Raw genomic sequence first — 14,728 nt, forward strand, 5'->3', positions numbered from 1 at the left:
AATGCCGAAGGGGTAGCAACGTGGCAACATCGCATGTCCCGTCGACTCGACTTTCACAATCGAGCAATCGAGCCGATGGAAAATTTTTTGTGGATCAGTGGATCGTTAAAAAATTATAATATGGTGACCACGTTGCGAGTGTGTCGGGTAAAACCTAAAACTGTATAAAAGTCGTAAGTGGTATAAGACCATCTGTTGCCTGTTGGCTCGCAGCTTTCTTTTCGGTTACGTTTCGTCGACGAGTAGACTCGCTTTGCTAATTTGCTTTTTTAAAATGGTGAACGATTCGTCTTTGGCATCATATCATGGCATCTTTGATTTATTCAGAATATCTTAACATGTAAATAATTTAGCGACCACGTTGCGAGTGTGAGACTGTGAGTGTCGGGTAAAACCTTAAAAACTGTATGTGTATTCATGATTATATTTGAAGTTTGTTTCAGCTGATGCAGTGTTCATTAATTATGTTATTGGTTATATCAAGTGAAACACTGCTTATAAATTATATAGAATATTTCTCATAAAAATTTAATCAAACGTCTAAATGTAAATGTAATCAAAATGTCTTTAATTAATGTTAATTATGAAACTGGCAAGCTGCTCAGAATAATCATTCCTGATCATTCTTCTATTATTCCTTTTAGTTTCTAGAATCCAGACCTAGATTTTGTAGTTTTAGTTTGAAGAATGATGGCGAAAATAATAACAGGTATTGCATTAATCTTCTCCTGTTTCTAATTATTTGTAGCATGCCACTACCAAGCCCGTTTTAACCTCCATTCTCTCTGCCTCTATTTTATCAAAGGACTAAAGCATCAGGTAATAGAAGCGAAAATAATAACAGGTATTGCATTAATCTTCTCCTGTTTCTAATTATTTGTAGCATGCCACTACCAAGCCCGTTTTAACCTCCATTCTCTCTGCCTCTATTTTATCAAAGGACTAAAGCATCAGGTAATAGAAAATTGTTTAAAATTTCTTTTTGAATCCATCTTAATGAGCTTTTTATTCTTCCGATAGATCTCGAAACACACAGGCGATGAAACACAATAGATGTCCAATGTGGTTCAAGATTTCCATCATGGCCTAAGAATAATTTGCCGGCTTTAATCTACCTTTTGAACCATTCAAGATGAAGAAGAATGTCTCGTTTTTCTGTAAATTTCACTTCTAATCGTTGAGGGAATATTCGCTTTGTAAATTCGAACCCTCTGTGCATGGCCAGCTGAGAAGAAATGGTGACCAAAGCCGGCAGCATTTGCAAAACGGGCAGGGAGGTCGCCACATGTTTTCTCCTATTGCGTATTCGCAAGACAGTGGAAACTCCCAAATTGTCGCACCCCATCAAGATTTCACATTTCAAATAACATGGTGTTTTTAAAAGGTAATTGTATTTATTTTTAAAATTTATTATACGGTATAGAGTCCCTTTAGAATTCACCCATCAACGGGGGTCGATTGCTGACGCTGACGTCAATACTGTCGCAAGTGTCGCATTCATTACGTCATAAACATGCAATTTTGTCGAATCGACTGGGTTTGTAGGATTTTCCGAAATGGTTTTTGTCGAATCGGCTGACATTTTATGATACCTAGTAGAGAATTTGCGTACTGTTTAACGAATTTATTCTGTTGTCTGGTTTATTCTCCCGTTTTTTTTTCTGTTGATGCCTGATTGGTGACTGGTGTACAAAGAGTATTTGTCTCTTAAGATAAGAATTGAAATTTTAAATTAAATTGAAAATTTTACATTGAAGTTCCAATTGGCTTAGTGTTTATAAAAAATTTTGAAATTCCCACTTGTGGAATTTTCAATAACGTTAATTTTGTGGTCGTGGGCGTGGTGACAGAATTTTAGCTTTCCCCATTCAAATTATTTCCTTAACTGATTCAACGTATTTTCCAGTTAGTAATTTTATGTAAAGTTGGGTTAAATATGTTTGATGTATATAAAATGAAGTACTTTTCCTTTAAAATTAATATTAATGTAGTTATCATAAATAATTAAATGGTTTGTCATGGGGTTAATTAATATGAAAGTGCTAATAATCATATCCTTTTTATTCTTTCCAGGTTCCTGACTGCATCAAATTGTTATTTTTTAGTTGGAGTGGTGAAGAAGAAAGTGCCCCAACCCTTTTCTGTTGGAACAGTAGCTCTAATGTATCAAGACATCTTGGGTGAAAGTAGGTTCTTTTGGGAAATTTTTTGGGAGTAGTTTGTTCTGAAATTCTGGGAAAAGTGGGAATGAAAAGTAGTTTTTTTTTCTGGAATTCATTGTGGTATTGAATTTCAGTGTTTCCCTGTGAGAGTCTGTCAAGTCTTATTAACAGGAATTCTGAGAAAATTTTGACTGTAGAAACCATTATTGGAAAGTGTCAATTTTTAAGTTAAGTGCTCATGTGTATAGTCTACAATATTTTATTTTCCTTTAATTACATTTCACCATGTTTCGTAGGTTTTTCCAAGGTTGGTTGGTGTCTGAGCTGTAGTCGAAGTTCGGAATCTTGGCCAGAATCATAGATTACATGATATGGCCTTGAATGGAGAGATTACCTTCATTGTCTATCTTGAGCCACGAGAAGTTCAACCGGAGAATTATCCTTATTTGGTAAATGATTTTCGTTAAGACCATTACAGCAAGTGTATTCTGATGTTTCATTATACAAAACTAATTTTGGCAACAGGTAAAGTGGTTTGACGCCACGAAAGAAAACGATATGGTCAAAGAACGTTTCATGAGTTTTCTTGCCGGGAATACGGAATATGACATGGAAATAAATCGAGTAAGGTAATCGAGTAGTTACGAAAAATTTTATTCAAACATGCAAAGAATACTGTTAATGCTTAAACAATTGAAGAGGAAAGTAAGCAGACCTAAAACATTTTAAATTAGCCTCTTCCTGTTACGATTGTTTAGAAATGTGTTTTAATTTTGGTTGTTTGTGTTGTCGTCTGCTTTAGGATCATCATGGAAGAGACTGTCAGCTTTTTCTCGGAGATGCGAAGCCTTTTCTTCTATCAAAAACCCAGAGTGCTCCAGTAATTGGATCCAAGTCTTTGGAGGTACTCTAGTTAACACTCCATGTTTGACCAACCATTCCTCTAAAGTTTCATTAATTCCAACCGGATCTTCTTTATCTTCCGGTTTTAACAAATCAGATGGTGCTTCTTCTTTCGCATGTCTTACAGCTTGTTGTAATGTTTTCAGAGCTTCTGTCAGTGCTGCAGCTTGTTCAGTGGCAAGCGCTTCAGCTTGTTGTCGGGCAGTGGCTGCAGAATGTACCACTTCATTTTTCTCATCGGTCAATTTCAATAGCAGTTCTTTTTGATTGTGATACTCTTCCGTCAAAGTTTTGATATCTTCTTTGCACGAGACTAAAGCGGATTTTTCTTCATCGAAGTTGGATTTTAGCTGATCATATTGCGCTTTCTGGTTCATCAATTCGGTGTTTGCCTGTTCCAAAAGTCGATTCTTATCTTCCGTTTCCGTTTGAGCAGCTTTGACTGCATCCGCCAATGCAGTCTTTTCGAGTTCGATAGTGGATTTTTGATTATTGAAGTGCGCTTTTAAGCTCATCAACTGAGTTTGCGTTTCATCCAAAAGTTTGCTATTTTTTTCTTTTTCCGTTTTAGCGAGGTTAATCTCATCCACTAAAGCTGATTTTTCTTCATCGAAGTTGGATTTTAGCTGATCAATGTGCGCTTTCTGGTTCATCAATTCGGTGTTTGCCTGTTCCAAAAGTCGATTCTTGTCTTCCGTTTCCGTTTGAGCAGCTTTAACTGCATCCGTCAATGCAGATTTTTCGAGTTCGATAGTGGATTTTTGGTTATTGAAGTGAGCTTTTAAGCTCGTCAACTCGGTTTGCGTTGCATCCAAAAGTTTGCTATTTTTTTCTTTTTCCGTTTCAGCGAGGTTAGTCGCATCCACTAAAGCGGATTTTAGCTGATCATATTGCGCTTTCTGGTTCATCAATTCAGTTTTTGCCTGTTCCAAAAGTCGATTCTTGTCTTCCGTTTCCGTTTGAGCAGCTTTAACTGCATCCGTCAATGCAGATTTTTCGAGTTCGATAGTGGATTTTTGATTATTGAAGTGCGCTTTTAAGCTCATCAACTGTGTTTGCGTTTCATCCAAAAGTTTGCTATTTTTTTCTTTTTCCGTTTTAGCGAGGTTAATCTCATCCACTAAAGCTGATTTTTCTTCATCGAAGTTGGATTTTAGCTGATCATATTGCGCTTTCTGGTTCATCAATTCAGTTTTTGCCTGTTCCAAAAGTCGATTCTTGTCTTCCGTTTCCGTTTGAGCAGCTTTAACTGCATCCGTCAATGCAGATTTTTCGAGTTCGATAGTGGATTTTTGGTTATTGAAGTGAGCTTTTAAGCTCGTCAACTCGGTTTGCGTTGCATCCAAAAGTTTGCTATTTTTTTCTTTTTCCGTTTCAGCGAGGTTAGTCGCATCCACTAAAGCGGATTTTAGCTGATCATATTGCGCTTTCTGGTTCATCAATTCAGTTTTTGCCTGTTCCAAAAGTCGATTCTTGTCTTCCGTTTCCGTTTGAGCAGCTTTAACTGCATCTGTCAATGCAGATTTTTCGAGTTCGATAGTGGATTTTTGATTATTGAAGTGCGCTTTTAAGCTCATCAACTGTGTTTGCGTTTCATCCAAAAGTTTGCTATTTTTTTCTTTTTCCGTTTTAGCGAGGTTAATCTCATCCACTAAAGCTGATTTTTCTTCATCGAAGTTGGATTTTAGCTGATCATATTGCGCTTTCTGGTTCATCAATTCAGTTTTTGACTGTTCCAAAAGTCGATTCTTGTCTTCCGTTTCCGTTTGAGCAGCTTTAACTGCATCCGTCAATGCAGATTTTTCGAGTTCGATAGTGGATTTTTGGTTATTGAAGTGAGCTTTTAAGCTCGTCAACTCGGTTTGCGTTGCATCCAAAAGTTTGCTATTTTTTTCTTTTTCCGTTTCAGCGAGGTTAGTCGCATCCACTAAAGCGGATTTGAGCTGATCATATTGCGCTTTCTGGTTCATCAATTCGGTGTTTGCCTGTTCCAAAAGTCGATTCTTGTCTTCCGTTTCCGTTTGAGCAGCTTTAACTGCATCCGTCAATGCAGTCTTTTCGAGTTCGATAGTGGATTTTTGATTATTGAAGTGCGCTTTTAAGCTCATCAACTTAGTTTGCGTTTCATCCAAAAGTTTGCTATTTTTTTCTTTTTCCGTTTTAGCGAGGTTAATCTCATCCACTAAAGCTGATTTTTCTTCATCGAAGTTGGATTTTAGCTGATCAATGTGCGCTTTCTGGTTCATCAATTCGGTGTTTGCCTGTTCCAAAAGTCGATTCTTGTCTTCCGTTTCCGTTTGAGCAGCTTTAACTGCATCCGTCAATGCAGATTTTTCGAGTTCGATAGTGGATTTTTGGTTATTGAAGTGAGCTTTTAAGCTCGTCAACTCGGTTTGCGTTGCATCCAAAAGTTTGCTATTTTTTTCTTTTTCCGTTTCAGCGAGGTTAGTCGCATCCACTAAAGCGGATTTGAGCTGATCATATTGCGCTTTCTGGTTCATCAATTCGGTGTTTGCCTGTTCCAAAAGTCGATTCTTGTCTTCCGTTTCCGTTTGAGCAGCTTTAACTGCATCCGTCAATGCAGTCTTTTCGAGTTCGATAGTGGATTTTTGATTATTGAAGTGCGCTTTTAAGCTCATCAACTTAGTTTGCGTTTCATCCAAAAGTTTGCTTTGTTTTTCTTTTTCCGTTTTAGCGAGGTTAATCTCATCCACTAAAGCTGATTTTTCTTCATCGAAGTTGGATTTTAGCTGATCAATGTGCGCTTTCTGGTTCATCAATTCGGTGTTTGCCTGTTCCAAAAGTCGATTCTTGTCTTCCGTTTCCGTTTGAGCAGCTTTAACTGCATCCGTCAATGCAGATTTTTCGAGTTCGATAGTGGATTTTTGATTATTGAAGTGCGCTTTTAAGCTCATCAACTGAGTTTGCGTTTCATCCAAAAGTTTGCTATTTTTTTCTTTTTCCGTTTTAGCGAGGTTAATCTCATCCACTAAAGCTGATTTTTCTTCATCGAAGTTGGATTTTAGCTGATCATATTGCGCTTTCTGGTTCATCAATTCAGTTTTTGCCTGTTCCAAAAGTCGATTCTTGTCTTCCGTTTCCGTTTGAGCAGCTTTAACTGCATCCGTCAATGCAGATTTTTCGAGTTCGATAGTGGATTTTTGATTATTGAAGTGCGCTTTTAAGCTCGTCAACTCGGTTTGCGTTTCATCCAAAAGTTTGCTTTGTTTTTCTTTTTCTTCATCGAAGTTGGATTTTAGCTGATCATATTGCGCTTTCTGGTTCATCAATTCGGTGTTTGCCTGTTCCAAAAGTCGATTCTTGTCTTCCGTTTCCGTTTGAGCAGCTTTAACTGCATCCGTCAATGCAGATTTTTCGAGTTCGATAGTGGATTTTTGATTATTGAAGTGCGCTTTTAAGCTCATCAACTCGGTTTGCGTTTCATCCAAAAGTTTGCTTTGTTTTTCTTTTTCTTCATCGAAGTTGGATTTTAGCTGATCATATTGCGCTTTCTGGTTCATCAATTCGGTGTTTGCCTGTTCCAAAAGTCGATTCTTGTCTTCCGTTTCCGTTTGAGCAGCTTTAACTGCATCCGTCAATGCAGATTTTTCGAGTTCGATAGTGGATTTTTGATTATTGAAGTGCGCTTTTAAGCTCATCAACTGAGTTTGCGTTTCATCCAAAAGTTTGCTATTTTTTTCTTTTTCCGTTTTAGCGAGGTTAATCTCATCCACTAAAGCTGATTTTTCTTCATCGAAGTTGGATTTTAGCTGATCATATTGCGCTTTCTGGTTCATCAATTCGGTGTTTGCCTGTTCCAAAAGTCGATTCTTGTCTTCCGTTTCCGTTTGAGCAGCTTTAACTGCATCCGTCAATGCAGATTTTTCGAGTTCGATAGTGGATTTTTGGTTATTGAAGTGAGCTTTTAAGCTCGTCAACTCGGTTTGCGTTGCATCCAAAAGTTTGCTATTTTTTTCTTTTTCCGTTTCAGCGAGGTTAGTCGCATCCACTAAAGCGGATTTGAGCTGATCATATTGCGCTTTCTGGTTCATCAATTCGGTGTTTGCCTGTTCCAAAAGTCGATTCTTGTCTTCCGTTTCCGTTTGAGCAGCTTTAACTGCATCCGTCAATGCAGTCTTTTCGAGTTCGATAGTGGATTTTTGATTATTGAAGTGCGCTTTTAAGCTCATCAACTTAGTTTGCGTTTCATCCAAAAGTTTGCTTTGTTTTTCTTTTTCCGTTTTAGCGAGGTTAATCTCATCCACTAAAGCTGATTTTTCTTCATCGAAGTTGGATTTTAGCTGATCAATGTGCGCTTTCTGGTTCATCAATTCGGTGTTTGCCTGTTCCAAAAGTCGATTCTTGTCTTCCGTTTCCGTTTGAGCAGCTTTAACTGCATCCGTCAATGCAGATTTTTCGAGTTCGATAGTGGATTTTTGATTATTGAAGTGCGCTTTTAAGCTCATCAACTGAATTTGCGTTTCATCCAAAAGTTTGCTATTTTTTTCTTTTTCCGTTTTAGCGAGGTTAATCTCATCCACTAAAGCTGATTTTTCTTCATCGAAGTTGGATTTTAGCTGATCATATTGCGCTTTCTGGTTCATCAATTCAGTTTTTGCCTGTTCCAAAAGTCGATTCTTGTCTTCCGTTTCCGTTTGAGCAGCTTTAACTGCATCCGTCAATGCAGATTTTTCGAGTTCGATAGTGGATTTTTGATTATTGAAGTGCGCTTTTAAGCTCGTCAACTCGGTTTGCGTTTCATCCAAAAGTTTGCTTTGTTTTTCTTTTTCTTCATCGAAGTTGGATTTTAGCTGATCATATTGCGCTTTCTGGTTCATCAATTCGGTGTTTGCCTGTTCCAAAAGTCGATTCTTGTCTTCCGTTTCCGTTTGAGCAGCTTTAACTGCATCCGTCAATGCAGATTTTTCGAGTTCGATAGTGGATTTTTGATTATTGAAGTGCGCTTTTAAGCTCATCAACTCGGTTTGCGTTTCATCCAAAAGTTTGCTTTGTTTTTCTTTTTCTTCATCGAAGTTGGATTTTAGCTGATCATTTTGCGCTTTCTGGTTCATCAATTCGGTGTTTGCCTGTTCCAAAAGTCGATTCTTGTCTTCCGTTTCCGTTTGAGCAGCTTTAACTGCATCCGTCAATGCAGATTTTTCGAGTTCGATAGTGGATTTTTGATTATTGAAGTGCGCTTTTAAGCTCATCAACTGAGTTTGCGTTTCATCCAAAAGTTTGCTATTTTTTTCTTTTTCCGTTTTAGCGAGGTTAATCTCATCCACTAAAGCTGATTTTTCTTCATCGAAGTTGGATTTTAGCTGATCATATTGCGCTTTCTGGTTCATCAATTCGGTGTTTGCCTGTTCCAAAAGTCGATTCTTGTCTTCCGTTTCCGTTTGAGCAGCTTTAACTGCATCCGTCAATGCAGATTTTTCGAGTTCGATAGTGGATTTTTGATTATTGAAGTGCGCTTTTAAGCTCGTCAACTCGGTTTGCGTTTCATCCAAAAGTTTGCTTTGTTTTTCTTTTTCTTCATCGAAGTTGGATTTTAGCTGATCATATTGCGCTTTCTGGTTCATCAATTCGGTGTTTGCCTGTTCCAAAAGTCGATTCTTGTCTTCCGTTTCCGTTTGAGCAGCTTTAACTGCATCCGTCAATGCAGATTTTTCGAGTTCGATAGTGGATTTTTGATTATTGAAGTGCGCTTTTAAGCTCATCAACTGAGTTTGCGTTTCATCCAAAAGTTTGCTATTTTTTTCTTTTTCCGTTTTAGCGAGGTTAATCTCATCCACTAAAGCTGATTTTTCTTCATCGAAGATGGATTTTAGCTGATCATATTGCGCTTTCTGGTTCATCAATTCGGTGTTTGCCTGTTCCAAAAGTCGATTCTTGTCTTCCGTTTCCGTTTGAGCAGCTTTAACTGCATCCGTCAATGCAGATTTTTCGAGTTCGATAGTGGATTTTTGATTATTGAAGTGCGCTTTTAAGCTCGTCAACTCGGTTTGCGTTTCATCCAAAAGTTTGCTTTGTTTTTCTTTTTCTTCATCGAAGTTGGATTTTAGCTGATCATATTGCCCTTTCTGGTTCATCAATTCGGTGTTTGCCTGTTCCAAAAGTCGATTCTTGTCTTCCGTTTCCGTTTGAGCAGCTTTAACTGCATCCGTCAATGCAGATTTTTCGAGTTCGATAGTGGATTTTTGATTATTGAAGTGCGCTTTTAAGCTCGTCAACTCGGTTTGCGTTTCATCCAAAAGTTTGCTTTGTTTTTCTTTTTCTTCATCGAAGTTGGATTTTAGCTGATCATATTGCGCTTTCTGGTTCATCAATTCGGTGTTTGCCTGTTCCAAAAGTCGATTCTTGTCTTCCGTTTCCGCTTGAGCAGCTTTAACTGCATCCGTCAATGCAGATTTTTCGAGTTCGATAGTGGATTTTTGATTATTGAAGTGCGCTTTTAAGCTCGTCAACTCGGTTTGCGTTTCATCCAAAAGTTTGCTTTGTTTTTCTTTTTCTTCATCGAAGTTGGATTTTAGCTGATCATATTGCGCTTTCTGGTTCATCAATTCGGTGTTTGCCTGTTCCAAAAGTCGATTCTTGTCTTCCGTTTCCGTTTGAGCAGCTTTAACTGCATCCGTCAATGCAGATTTTTCGAGTTCGATAGTGGATTTTTGATTATTGAAGTGCGCTTTTAAGCTCATCAACTGAGTTTGCGTTTCATCCAAAAGTTTGCTTTTTTTTTCTTTTTCCGTTTTAGCGAGGTTAATCTCATCCACTAAAGCTGATTTTTCTTCATCGAAGTTGGATTTTAGCTGATCAATGTGCGCTTTCTGGTTCATCAATTCGGTGTTTGCCTGTTCCAAAAGTCGATTCTTGTCTTCCGTTTCCGTTTGAGCAGCTTTAACTGCATCCGCCAATGCAGTCTTTTCGAGTTCGATAGTGGATATTTTATTATTGAATTGCGCTTTTAAGCTCGTCAACTCGGTTTTCGTTTTATCCAAAAGTTTGCTAGTTTTTTCTTTTTTCGATCTAGCGATGTTAATCGCTTCCACTAAAGCGGATTTTTCTTCATCGAGGATTGATTTTTGTAGATCAAAGTTCGCTTTTAGTTCCGTCAGTTTTGTTTTAGTCTGCTCTAAAACTAAAAGTCTAATTTTTTCCTCGTCTGTTTTTGCGAGTTTATTCGCATCCACTAAATCGGATTTTTCTTTATCGAGGATTGATTTTTGTAGATCAAAGTTCGCTTTCAGTTCAGTCATTTCGTAGTTTGCCTGTTCCAAAAGTTGACTATTTTCCTCGTTTTTTGATTTAGCGTTTTCGATTTTGGTTTCTTTTGGTGTGACATGTTTGGTAGTTTTGTCTGATAAAAACACACTTTGTAATAAATCGATAATCAACGCCCATCCGTAAAGTAAGAATATTCCAACAGTGAACACAGCGAGTGAAGTAAACATTTTTGTTGCTGAAGTTTTGGGTTTTAGTTGATTTGTTCAACAGTAGTACCTTATGCGGTGTTTTCGTGGGTTCTTTATAGATTCTGCTCTGTCATCTTTGATTAGCATGTATGCCGTTTACCGCGTTTTTGCGTATATTTATATTTATAGATTTCCAATTTCGAAATTATTTGCATATTTCAATGCAGAAAAATTTTTCACTTATATTTCAAACAAGAAATTCACAAAATTACTTAAATTTCTGTTGTCTATTTCCGATTTCTGCGAATTTAATGTCCATTTGCTTCCGGTGTAATTCCAGCACAAAAAAATAGTTGTGAATTTTGACACTAGATGGCTGTAAAATTGTTCCGTCCAGTCTTCTGTCATGAAGTACAGACAGGTACAGACAGGTACAGACAGACAGTCTGTACTAAATGCGTCTGTCGACGCTAAATGAAATAATTCGGCTGTCGCTAGGTTTAAATTATTTCCACTAGCTAGCCTAGCGTGACGAGTGTGAAGCCTAAATCTGTGTCACAGTTAAAAGAAAATGTTTAATAATTAAATGATTAATTAAATGTTATAATTAAATGTTAAATATTTCTTATTTTATTTAAGATTTAGGCCATTACAATTTAATTTTGTAATTTGTATGACAACGATATATTGCATACATTAAATTTCGAGTATATGCTAATAACTGTTTTAATTTTTAGGTCATAATTAGATTTATGGGAACCAATTTTTAACAGTATTTATTTACTTGTGTTTTATCTTCTTGTCCTATGTAATTTCTCACTCTCTATAACACGTGAGACGCCCCACGAGACTTATATGGTAGTCTTATGCAGTTGAGCTGTCTGAATTCAATTCTGAAAGCATTCTGGAAGCAATTCATCCTTTCCGTCCAGTCTTCCGTGGATGGCTGGTTCATCCTTTCCGTCCAGTCTTCCGTGGATGGCTGGATGTTAAAGGAATATGTTGGCTATCACTAGGTGGCTGTAATGAAGGGCACTAGATGGCGCGAGTGTCTTCGTTTAAGACGAAATTCCGCCATTTGCTTTTCTGCACTTTTCGATGATCGTTATTACTTACTCCAGTCATGTTCCAGTCCTTTATTTCTTGAAATTTTTCGTCTTAAAAATGGTAATTCTTGCTTGGATTCCTTAAGACTACTGAATTTTAATTATTTGTGTTGTTAAATTATAGGTAAAAATCTACTTGCAATTTCATCGTATGGCCTGAAACTGCTGTACATTTTGCCAAAATGTCGTCTCTTGCTGCATGCATGGCTGTATGTTTCCTGAGTTCGTCACATTCAGAAACATTTTAGAACAGTTACAGTACAGTACAGTTCTTTTGATAACTTTCCGACCTTTAGGCTACCAATTTATTATTTATTTTGGAAATTTACAGGTTATTTAGGAAATCATGTCCATTGGACCAAATCTTCTGATTATGTTGCATGACGGATGTCCATTTTGCCAAAATATCATCTCTTGCTGCATGTCTCTTCCCATGCTGAAGCACTATAACTGCAAAAGTAACTCACTGTTGATTAATTTTATTACCAGAAAACTAGATGTAGTTAATTTATGACCAGAAAATACCCTTTATCTGATTAAAGCCCCTTATTGATCTTGTAGAATTTCAGTTAAGTTGACTTTGGATATGCTTTTACATACAAGTAGGAAAATCTTGACAACTGAAGAACTATGTAAAATTTTCTCATGATTGAAGTCCAGTAGAGCTGTTGCATGCAGTTTGTTGTGCTGGTGTTTTTACATTCTCTAGTTATCTTCACCACCTTTGTCTTCACCAGATTCAATTCTTTACTGCTCTTTGATCTTGTGGACAAACAAAAAAAATTGTCCCTCTCGAGAGGTGATCACCATTTGAGCTTTAATTAAGGACAAATCTAGGATTGATTGATCAGAGGTATTTTTTGCTGTCGCTACAATTTGGTTTGAACATTTCATCTAAATAAGCTCTTTTTGTCAGGTTAATCCCTCAACGTTGTTTAATGAAGGGAGTCAGCGGTGGTGTGGCTCTGCAGTACTAAGCCAATCACATGGCGCAAAATGAATTGTCCCTTACGACCAGACGATGGAGCAGATTGCCTTCCCCATTCCGTAAATGTGCGAGTATTTTACCAACGAAAGAAAAGGGCGCATCTTCAACACGGCGGACGACCAGGGATTGAAAATGGCCGTCTTTTTTTAAAGGAGTCGACATGTTTAACAAAATGAAATGTAGAAGAAATTGCGCGAACAGCCGTTTCTCTTTTGGGTCAGCTCGCACATGCATCCATCTGGAGTCAAATCCTCTTCAGTTTGGCCGTCATTCAACTTGGTTGTCGCCTTCTTTTACCCGATTGACACTGACGGACCGGCTCCTGATCCATTAGCATTTGAAACTGCTCTAGCATTGCCACTTTGAAGCAAACGACCTTTGTTCCTTCTCTACTAGAGTCACCTAGTAGAGGAATCTCGTGCTGGTCTAGGAATCCCAACTCAACCGTAGTCTGCTCCACACCCATGTTCGACACAGTTCGTCAAATCAAACATGTACTGTGTAAGACTGTAAGTATTTCGAATTTAAAATATGTTTTCTTTTGCTGATTTTATTATTATTTTTCTCATAGAATGAAGAGGAGTAATTCCAAACCACACTTGCTCGGTGTTAGTTAGACCACAACCTTAACCAGCCTCCATAAAAGAAAGGATTCACCATTGGACTCTTTACTTTTTTCTAGTCTTTACTGATCATGAAATTAATTTCGGGAATCAAGCATCAAACCTTGACGTGAAAAGAATCTTTGAAGCCTGCCACAAGTACTGTTGGGTACTATTGTTATGCTATGCTGCTAACTATTGTGTTTAACCTGAACAATCCTTTGTGGCTGTAAGGGCACCGAAAGTACAGTTTTACCTTAACCGTGTGAGATAATTGTGCACGTACGTACATACATTACGACTAATCAAACTGAAAATGATTGTCATTTCAAAGTGTAGTCGCTTTGTGCAAAGGTATTCAACTCTCTGCTTCTTATGATAAATTTTTTATTGCTATAGTTAATCTTTCACCAATTATAGGTGAATCTTGGCTTGTCTCTTGAGAACACAGCACATGGTCACATTTACTTTAGCTATTAAACAAAGGAATTGCTACTGGAATTCTCCACAAACGGTAATTCTGTAATAACATTGGTCTTAAGTATTAATCAGTAAGGGATTGTTAATTTTACTAAGGAAATTAAGTTTGTCAAATTAGCCAATCTCTAAAAAGATTCCATTAATTGTTCGGGATATTAAATCACCCAACTGACGTTAACGATAACGTAACTAACTTTTACGTTAATAAAGAAAGGGTTGCAGCGGCTATTTTAAGCATGAAAAGGGCGCCACAAATAACAGATTTTGTTTGTTTGACGGTACTTCTGGGGGCAAGCAAATACAAAACATCCACAATTGGCGCTTTTTTGACGTAAACACTAGTTGCTTCGATTTGAACTTGACTAACGGCACTCCAATAACGTCACATCACTAATTCACTAGCTTTTTGATTCAATAAAATTATAGTTCCACCGAATTTTAACAAAATTTTGCCAAAAAGTATCTGAATTTTCCTTGCTAGTTTTCTATGACAAATATGTATGCCCGACAATATATGTATATATTTTTCCTTTGATAGTATTTGTCAGTTAGGTTAAGTGAAGCTGTTTGCTGTTGCCGTCTTCTGTAGAAGAACATTTTTACTTGTCACCTCAATAACTGCATAAATTGGGAAGCTGCCTGTTTTGCGTATTTACTTCAGCATGCTATATCTTTTCCTACTGTCTGTTGATGTTTGAGGTATGACTGAAATTGCCTGTGCTGTTGCAGTCCAATGTGATGATACCTGCCTGTTTTCTGATTTAAGGAGTACTAAACAAAACGGATTTACGATGGTGGTTATTTTTCGGTTTTGTTTGGTGTACTCATTAAGTGTGTTCTCTATGTGTCGCTTTTCAAGTAATTTAAGCAAAAGTTTCTGTTTGTTGTTTGCTGTTTTGTGTTTTCGCGTCTCTTCGGCAGAATTTATTATGTCTAAGTCTATTTAGAATGGGACATGTTGATTTGAGACAAGCTCGTATGAAGCATTTAATTGTATGTTATTAGAATGTGTGTAAAATTTTTCTTGATTTGGCGAGTAAACGCTAAAAAATGTGCGAAAGTTGGGTAAGTTGGT

At 37.3% G+C, this 14,728-nt stretch overlaps 2 long non-coding RNA genes across 12 annotated transcripts; both read left to right on the top strand.

Moving 5' to 3' along the window:
- The first annotated feature begins 42 nt into the window (after positions 1-42).
- Positions 43-2,484, top strand: LOC124208244. 4 transcript variants are annotated; one of them, XR_006880369.1, is made up of 7 exons: positions 46-405; positions 645-709; positions 845-954; positions 1,021-1,157; positions 1,226-1,384; positions 2,074-2,186; positions 2,459-2,484. It is a non-coding gene; the product is annotated as an uncharacterized LOC124208244 (long non-coding RNA). The 4 variants fall into 4 exon arrangements; XR_006880370.1 differs by lacking the exon at positions 2,459-2,484 and having other exon boundaries at positions 45-405; positions 645-819; positions 884-954; XR_006880368.1 differs by lacking the exon at positions 2,459-2,484 and having other exon boundaries at positions 47-377.
- A 9,331-nt stretch (positions 2,485-11,815) lies between these two features.
- LOC124208243 lies at positions 11,816-14,713 on the top strand. 8 transcript variants are annotated; one of them, XR_006880360.1, is made up of 8 exons: positions 11,816-11,835; positions 11,915-12,041; positions 12,145-12,436; positions 12,500-13,080; positions 13,143-13,342; positions 13,408-13,527; positions 13,594-13,687; positions 14,192-14,713. It is a non-coding gene; the product is annotated as an uncharacterized LOC124208243 (long non-coding RNA). The 8 variants fall into 8 exon arrangements; XR_006880366.1 differs by having other exon boundaries at positions 13,143-13,332; XR_006880362.1 differs by having other exon boundaries at positions 12,126-12,436; positions 13,143-13,527.
- Positions 14,714-14,728: the final 15 nt, after the last annotated feature.

The sequence above is a fragment of the Daphnia pulex genome, chromosome 11 (genome assembly GCF_021134715.1).
Source record: "Daphnia pulex isolate KAP4 chromosome 11, ASM2113471v1".
NCBI lineage: Eukaryota > Metazoa > Arthropoda > Branchiopoda > Diplostraca > Daphniidae > Daphnia > Daphnia pulex.